Raw genomic sequence first — 9598 nt, forward strand, 5'->3', positions numbered from 1 at the left:
GCACGCTCTATTGTGGGAATTGAGGGGAGAGGATCAAGCGCTCTTGTTCTGCCCAGCAAGTCCTGGGGATCAGTATGATTTCAGCTCAGGAGAACTTTGAATGCTCATCTTTTACAGAGCTCTGAGTGGGGACTAGAGGCAACCCACAGATGTGCACCTGACCCTCCTCATTCTCACTGTGTCTATGAATTGTTCACCCAGAATGTGAGAGTAACAGACCTTTACTAAGGTAGCTTTGAAACCCGTGCCTGTCAGACATCTCAACACACCACTCAAGTTGTAATCAAAAGTGTGGACATCAAAGGATATTCATGTGGGGTCAAACTGAGTCCTGCTTCAGGCACGGATGCTATAGTTACATGATGTTCTGGTTTTTCAGTCTCAGAGGCAAACAGGCCTCGTGTCACAGGCTTGTAACCCAGCTTCTCCGGAGACTAAGGCAGAAACACCACAAGCTAAAGGCCTGCTTGGGCTACACAGTGAGTTCAAAGTCAGCCTGTGTAAGTTGGTGATATTTTAAAGTAAGTGAAAAGGGGGGCTGGGACGTAGCTCAGTAAAGTGATTGGCTCACACACAAAAGCCTATATTCAATTCTCAGTGTGCCTTTCTTTCATACACAGGAAAATGTAGACTACATAGCAGACAGATATCTATCAAAGTAGACCACCTTGGATGGGTTAACAATTTTGGAAACCTTAGCCTCTTTATCCTTAAAATTGGGTTACACTGATAATATCAGCCTCATTGGGCATTGAGTGCATTGCACCACGGCATAGAAGTGTTTAGCAGAATGTCATCATCATCATCAAGGTATCTCTTGACTCTCCAACAGAGAAACTGCCTCTTGCATCATGTGGTAATTAACACAGAGATCCACAGCTGAGCAATGTGTGAATAGTGAGAGACTGTGGAGCTCTCAACCCTCAGTGGGATATCTTTATTACACTCCTCCATTTTAAATCTCAGGGATCTATGTGGAAGAGGAGCTGGAAAGGGTGTCAGGGATAGGGTAACAAGACAACCACAGGGGACTGCTCTAGATACTACAAGGCTGATACTCAGCTGAACTCATAGAGGCTGACAGTGTGCACAAGACCTGCACAATGTAAGCTAGACAAATAGCAGAGGGAAGTGGGCACAGGTTCATGCCTAGACAAGAAGCTCGTATTTCGATACCTGCTGGGATAAGGAAATAAGTTTCCATCACTGGAGTGATACTGGGCATATCACCCACCCCCTCCAGGACAGGCCTTCTGCTCAGGGTAGATGGCCAGCCAAATCAAACAGTGTGAAGTTTAGTAGGTAGTGGGGAGGATCTGGGAGGTATTACAGGAGGGTAAAAATGTGGTCAAAAATATACTATGTGAGGAATTAGAGAGAGGGTACTGTATTTAAGAGCATAGACTCCTCTTCCAGGAGTCCTGAGTTCAGTTCCCAGAAAAGTGTCTCATAACCATCTGTGGTAGGATCAGATGCCCTCTTCAGGTGTGTCTGATGACAACTACAGTGTACTCATATAAATAAAATAAACAGAACTTTAAAAAATATACTGTGTGAAATTCTGATAAAACAAATGAAAGCATAAGCAAAACAAAACAACCCTCCTAGATTAAAATGATATAAGTAGCACTTGAAGTGGGCTGCATGCAGCAAGTCCAAATTTAAAAAAGAAATGATGGAATTTTACACTTATGGGGAGAAAGCTACTGTTCCCAGTGTGCACACCTACAAATTTGACTCTGCAGTTCAAGTCCACCTGATCCTGGGCATAGTTCTTCCCTGGAACATGGGCTATTGTATACTTTCACTTCTATCTGTGATCTAGCCACTAGGAAGGAACATAGTCCAAATTAGCAAAGCAAGGACTGAACTCCAGATTCTTCTAACAAAAACCTGCACCCATCCATCTTCCACCTCTGCTCTTGGCTCATGCCTGTTTTTCCTTCTTGGGAACTTTCAGATCAAAAAAACAACAACATACTATGGGTTGAGCAGCACCACTGGGTGGGTGGCCTCCCTGTAACCCAGGGCATGGGGTCACTTGTTCTGATGGGTTCACTGATCAAGGCCCCCTTTTGCTCTGGAGAAAGCGGCATAAAGGTGGGTAGGTGTTGATGTGCCCTTTACCATGGACACCGTGCTGTTACTCACAGCCCTTCAGGTCGTAGAAGACATTCTTATTTCTCTTTGCTGTTTTCTTCTTTCTTGACCCCGAGTAAAGAAAGTGAAATCTTTACATGGAGGGTGATCTGTGTGGCCCAGTTACAGGTCTGTCCTGCCAATGCCCAGGCGTGATCAACCTAGGATTTAGATACCTTTTGTCTGTTGGACTTGAAAGAGAACAGCTGTTACAGAAGGTAACTTCCCTATGACTTATCAATGAATCACGTATTGATACATGCCTTTCTAATAATGTTTGTCACAGGTTTGGAGAGTTAAAGGGCATGTCAGGAATGATACATTTGATGCCTAGTTTTAAGCTTATTAGCAAAATAATGGACAAAGTTAAGGGAAGAATTAAAGTGAAGAAATCAACAGATTTTTAAAATATAAGCCAAGTGTAAAATAAAACAGACAACAAAGAGACAGAAAAAAAGAGGTGGAAGAGGAAAGGGTGGACTCCATTTCCCATATCCCATCCTGGCATGAGGCAAAGTACACACATAGGTAGCCATTTCTAATTGCTTGTCTAATGATGGGTCTGTGTTGTAGAGTTGTGATGATGAACATTTACTTCTCAAAGCCAGTGCCTTGGAGAAAATCCTATTGTCCTTTTAATTTTAGAGATATTCAGAGTCATTTTTCTTTTTGGCTTGGAAACATATACACATGTATGAAGTATATACCATATGTACATTGTATGCACATGGAGACTGGGACTTGGTTGGGTGTAGCTTCTTTCTTCAGGGACACAGGTCAAGTCAAGCACTGGCACTCTGTGCCGCACAGTGGCCTGTATGGGGCATCCTCTCCACATCAGAGCCGCCTCTGCTCTTTCTCTTCTGAAAGTTTGGTGGAAAGATGCAGCTGCATCCTCTCCAAGATTAAGGGGCAAGACCAGACTCAGCGTAGTTCCTTGGGTGGAGTTGAAGAAAGGGGCTCATGGGAGTCCAAGGGATCTACCTTTATTCCAGGTACTAGTGTTTGCTGCCAGCCCATTATGGGCTAACTTCCCATTAGTTGTGTGCAGCCCTAATCTGTGTTGTGGCAAATCTCTCTGAGGGATGCTGCATCGACAGAGATGTAGGCCTTCAGTAGATCAATGATAAGCATGCATTTGCTGGCATAAATGTGAACATTTGAGGTTGAAGAGAAATATTGGGAATGCTCAGTGGGACTACATAGTTAACACAATGTAGATTATCCAGTATAAAATTATCTGCCGCTCCAAATGCACCCACACAAGCAGAGACTCCATCTGACTCGGAAAGCGACAGGCAAAGATGTTCTTTTGGTCCAAAAGCTGCTGGTTTATCATTGTGAATTGAATATGCTAAAAAGTTCTCAAGGCAGAGTAAGGTCTTGAACCTTTAGTCTGACACAGCCTTAGTATGTTAGAGAGCAGAGAAAATATTGAACACTGTAGAGAAAGACAGGGTTTAAAGGGCTTTTGAAACCATGGGGGTACTTATATTGTGAATCGATATCCAGACAGTGGATAATGGCTGGAATGCAAGAGTAGTCACCCCTGGGATTTAGGATGTGCAAATATTTGAGTTAGCAGACTTATGTATTCATGTTAGATGGAATCCATGTACTTTCCGTACCTACATGACATGTACTTCAAGTCATCGACTCTTGAGATTTTGATCCTGGTAATATGGATTGTGTGTCTTTAGCATGCAGCAGCAGTCTGCTCTCATGAGGGCTAATGCAAGAACTGCAGTTTCCTGCAAAATGACAAATTAAAGGCACAGGGAGCTGGCCTCAACTATGCCCCCTTCCCTAAAGTGTCTGACTCTTACAGTGGAATTTCGGTGGAATGTGATGGAGAAGTCAGATATCTTTCTGTACTTGGGTATCCGTGATGGCCCATTAGAAACCCATGGACAAAGATTTTCTTTGTCTTCAACCTTCCTGGGTTGTCACTGGGAATTGGATTTACTCCAGGCCTCTATTTCTGTCCTCTCCATTAAGCTTTTGTCCATTGTACACAATTCCACTTTTAATACCAGTCTTGTGTCATCTCCCCCAGACTTAGATCTTGCTTCTCTCCTGAGTAGCAATCTTTTGAAAGTGTAAGGGAAGTTCTGGGGTGTGTAGGTGTGTTTCATGAGTTGAATTGATAATCTTCTTTCTAATATATTTATACTTGTCTTATAAAGTCCTAATCAAAACTGCTCAGGTGTTAGCTAATTCTTTGTGCTCTTTCACCTTGTATGACAAAAAGATGGGGTAATCCCACAGAAAATGTTTCTCTTTATTAAATCTACCTGAGTCTAAAGGAACTAAGACACAGCTTTAAAGTGGTTGTTGCTGATGTAGACAAATCATCACAGACAGTGATTAGCCACATTTGAAACAGAATTAACTGGAAGAAAGGGGCTTCTTTTGTGAAGCCAAGAATGCATTTTTTCGATGAGAAGTGCAGCAGGATTAATGGGAGATGCACAGAATCTTGTCTGAAGAACGAAGAACTCTATTGCTCTCTGCCAGAGAATCTGAAGTGCTGTGGACAGTCCAGCCAACAGGACTCGGGATGAGCTAAGTTTGTCTTTCTGCTGGAAGCAGATGCTGCAATGAGAATAAATGGCTGCTTTCTTCATCTTGTCAACTGCTTCTTTCAGAAGGCCAAGAGTAGCTATCTAAACTCAGTGGTCACTCTGTACTCTTTCCCTATAGATTTGGGAGGCAAGCATCCCAAAGTTCCAAATTTATTTCTCCTAAAACAAGGGTACTAGGATAGCTTAGTTTGACCAAACTGGCTTCAACCAAAGGGAAGAAGAAAGGAATTTGATAATGGAGAAATGAGCATTAGACAGCCTGCTCATACTCATAAAAATGCACCTAAAAAGAAAAGCAGTCTTCAGGCAAGATGTCCCACTGACACAATCGGCATGGTTGTTTGAAAGAAACTGCCCTCCGATTGATTCCAGGCCCATGCCATGGGGAAGCAATAAAACCCAGCACTGGAAACCTAGGTACAAACTTAAGACTAGGAAAGTTGTCAAACCTAGGGAGGAACTTTCTCCCTAGGCCATGCTAAATGGATGTGCTACCAAACTGCATCTAACTATTTATGCTCATGTGGTACCTCAGTGCTGTTCTCAACCTTGGTCAGAGAATCATTTGTGTACAGTGGTTAAAAGCTTGCTAGAGCCTCATGAGTGGTCAAATTGCTGAGAGTAATTGACTTATCGTGGCAGGAACCTCAGTACCACTCACTGCAAGTCCCAGGAAAAGTCAGAAAAGGAAAGGATGTACAGAGATGGAGGATGGGCAGGTTTTGAGAAGTGCTCCTTCTCTCCAAGACATAGAACACACAGCTCGGGCTACCTACACACACATGTCCACAAAGGGTAGGACATGAAACAGAAAGAGACCTTTTGGGAAGAATTGTGCAAGAGTGGGAGGGCAATGAGGGGACAATACAGTACACCTCACATGTGTACACTGTCAAATGCTTGTGTTGAGAGAAACCCAGGTGATACAACAGCCGAGAAGCATGTAGAAACAGAGAGGATACACAGAGACAGGGAGCACCAGCCGCCTTCTCCAACCGCTCCACATGTGGTGTGGAGGGGATGAAACCACAAGGCTTGGGCATTGGTTCACTCTGGGTAAACAGACTGAGGACCTCTGAGGTGAGCCCAGCCTGCGGAGCTCTCTGGGGCCAGCAGTGGTCCAGGTGTGGGAAGATATGAAGCTTCCGCCTCAGTGCACACTGGCCCAGCACTCAGCCCACACTGGATGGTTCTGGCATAGCAATCAGCCCACACTGGCTCAGCTTGCAGCCCACACGCAGTCTTATGTAGAACAGTGGGGAAGACTAGAGTCAGATAACCTCTACCCCAGTAGACTAGCCAAAGAATTAAAGGACACCAGGGATCCCGGCAAGGCTGAAGATTCCTTATATTTACATAACAGAAAAGTCATGACTGCAACACACTGGCACTTTAGGAGACACTTCCATGGAATCTGTACCCAGGCAGAATGAGAAAAACAATCACCAAGAACTCAGAAAAGAACACCAAAAAATAAAACAAAAAAAAAAAAATTCTCATGAAAAGAACAGATTAAGATTTGAGACAAAAACAATCAGACAGGTGATAAGCCCACAGATGTCTAATATGGATAACTTAAGTAAAACCGATCAAATGTAACCCTGTGTGTAAGCAGGGTTATCCCAGGAATTAAAAAGACTGATTAGTTGAAAATATCAGCACAGTTTTTTATCTTGAGGGCAAATTTACAGAGAAGATTTGAACAAAATTAGAAGGCCTAAGGAAACTCACTATACATTAATAATGGTAGCAATCTAGTTATTATAACAATCTTGAAGATGTATAATGACTACATAAAATACATGGACCTTTAATTCCCCATATCATAGGGATGGTACTGTAGTTTAAAAGACGACAGGTCCCACAATTACCAGTGGGTGATTTGAGGCTGAACTTGAACCAACAGACGAACCATCCAGGCAAGAAAATTAAAATAGAAACTGCAAGGTTAAATCGTGCCATGGATCAAGTCGCGTACAGACTGTCCCATCCGGCAACTTCAGAACAAACTCCTCTCAGCAGCCCAACTTTGTGAAAGCCCAAACTTTGTCAAAAGGGATTCTGTTTAGAACATGAAACAAATTGCCACAAACGCAAAAACTCAGAACAATATCCCGTGCCTTTATCAGCTGAAATACAACTAAAAAGAAATAGCAAGAAATCTACAGAAACCTTAGAAATGTGTGGCTGTCGAGCAATCTGTTCTGCTCCTGTACAGTATTGATTTTGTTTTCTTTGTTTCACTGACTGTCACATTCATCTGTGGATATTTTGCATGTGTGTTCCTGTGTGTACCTTTGCACATGTCTGTGCATGCGCGCGTGCACACACACACACACACACACACACACACACACACACACACTAAAGTCACTGGCATTTTGTTGAACATAGTCTTAAAAACAACACCTTTCCTCTATTAACAGTCCCTTCCCACAATGGCAGGGGATAAGACACTGTACCTGCCTGCTAAAGCCCTGACCCAGCGTGCTTATGCTCCCAGGGGCTCGTTCCTTCCCACAGCCAGCAGATTCCATTACCTACCCAAGTTTCAAGACCGTTCGTTGTCCTGCTTCCTAATGACCCCCACGTGTCACTGTGAAAAGACACACCAGGCAACTTCCGCCTGACACATTTGCTAGAAGGAAATTAATGACATGGACCGCTCCAGTTGGCACTTAAGCACGGTTTAGAAGCCCCACAGTTGTGGGCATCTGCTGATGGGTGCCCACCTTTCTCTAGGGGTCTCTCTTCTGCAATCCCAAGGCCTTCTTGACCTGGTCCCATCTCCCCAACCTATTCTAGAGAGGTATGAACTTGTAGCATGGATTTAAGACAAAGGTCAGTGTTATTCCTCTTTCCCTCTTGTTCTCTGTCGTACCTTAAAAGGTTTGCTTAGAGATCAGTTCTTTTCCTGTCTGGTTCTTACTCTTTAGCCAGTCTCCAACCAGGTGATTTGGTGATCTGCCTTGTTACTGCATAGAGATGGTTATAATGATTGCTTTGAGGGCGTGCACATACCCCTCCAGCTGGGTGCGACCGACAAAGTGCTGCTATCTGCTCTGTGATCCGGTGAGGTTTGTTCAAGGATAATTGCGACTTTCAAGGCCAGGCATTTATACTTTCTCTGAAATACTCCATTCATTTTCTAAAAACTAAAATTATCAGGAACGTGCCCAAAAGGGCAAATGCAGACATCTAAGTGTTTTTCTTCTGCTTTTCACTGTGATCAAATCCCAGGGCCTCTGTTCTCAGGAAAAGGCAAAAGTGTTTCAATGATTCTCCTCTTGATCCCCCCACCACCATGGTCACCTGGAGAACCCCCCAGCCCTGAACACTAATGTCAGCAATCGCTATTCTTAACTCACATGTAGTCTCTTCACAAAAATGCACTGACAACTCCTGGCATTCATGACTTTCCACACACACCTCTGTTCTTTGACCACGATGCATTGTTTACTTCTTTATTTTTGATTCAGAGGTTTTTCTACAGAATAGTGGGTTCCCCATTTACCTGCCACTCTCTCCTCTAGCTCCTCCTCAGTAACATGGGTGTGAAGCCATTGGAGATGTCAGTTGAGGGGAAAAGAAGAATGGAAAAGTTCCTTTCCTGAGGTCACAGAATATTGGATTGCAAATGCACATCTCAGGATGGAGTCAGCGTCTTAGGGATCATTCCATGTCTTTGAGGATCATCTAGTTTTGCTTGTTTTAGGTGAAGAAATGCTCTGCAGTGGTATGGGCTTCCTATGGGTAACCTCCCTACCCTACACTCTTAAGGTCCTTAACTCTAAGGTCCTCAAATGTTCACTTTACCTGTGTCTTGGTGTGTGCTCCACCTGAAGACACACTGTCCACTCGTCCTTCTCTCCCACCATGCTGGGGGAGACCCTTCTCCTGCTTCTCTTTTCTCTACCAAGCACAGCACTGTTGGTCTCTGCTGTTCTCAGCTATGTCTCTTACTTCCTCCAGATAAGAAGGGACTCTGGGCTACAAATACACACAGCTGAAGGTGATGGAATTTGGGGGAACACCTGAAGAAAACACATCCTGAGAGGTTAAGCAAGCCACTTCAACAGCAGCATACCTCATTGTCATCACTGAATAACTTATGGAACATTGGGGACCATAGTCCACCTTTCTACCTCCTGTACTGAACCTTAGATTTAGGGAGAAAGCAAAAGGAACCAAACAAGGCGGGGGTCAGGGGTGCTGGACGTCGTCTGCAGGCTCAAGAAACCCTTCTAGGTGTTGCTCTTGATTCGTCTCCATCATTGGCAAACTCTAGGACCTTGTTTAGGTGTTAATTGTTCTCAGGCCTTTGGGAGATGAGACTCATTATCTGTTCTGCACTGAAGAGTAGATTCAGGTATAATTGATGTGTGGAAATGAGGTGCTCTTTGCCATCTGCCTCCTTCTGAGCAGTTTTTCTCTGTACCCTAAGCTTGACCCTCTCTGTTCCTTCATGTCAAAATGCAGAGAAACACCTTGTGTTGATTGGAAAAACAATTTGTTGATAACAAAAATGGTAGGCCCTGGTTGGACCCACTGAGGAGATCCTGACGTTAGAGTCAGATGCTAGCAATCTCTACCTCCTGTGCTACTGTGTGGACCTGGAAGCATTGCTAATTCCTGCTGTAGAAAAGCTGCCCGGATGCTCTCTAGTACACCGAATGGAATGACTTTCTTGGAGTCAGTGGTTTGAATCCACTCAGGCATTTGGACACTTGGTTCCCAGTTCGAGTTGTTTAAAGAGCTCTGGGGAGAGCATTGTTGCTGGAGGAAGTACATGTGGAAGCTGGCTTTGAGAGGTCATAGCCTGGCCTTTCTTCTAGCTTCTTCCTTCTGTTGTGTGTTTGGGGGCCCAAGCTATG

The sequence above is a fragment of the Rattus rattus genome, chromosome 13, assembly GCF_011064425.1.
Source record: "Rattus rattus isolate New Zealand chromosome 13, Rrattus_CSIRO_v1, whole genome shotgun sequence".
Classification (NCBI taxonomy): domain Eukaryota; kingdom Metazoa; phylum Chordata; class Mammalia; order Rodentia; family Muridae; genus Rattus; species Rattus rattus.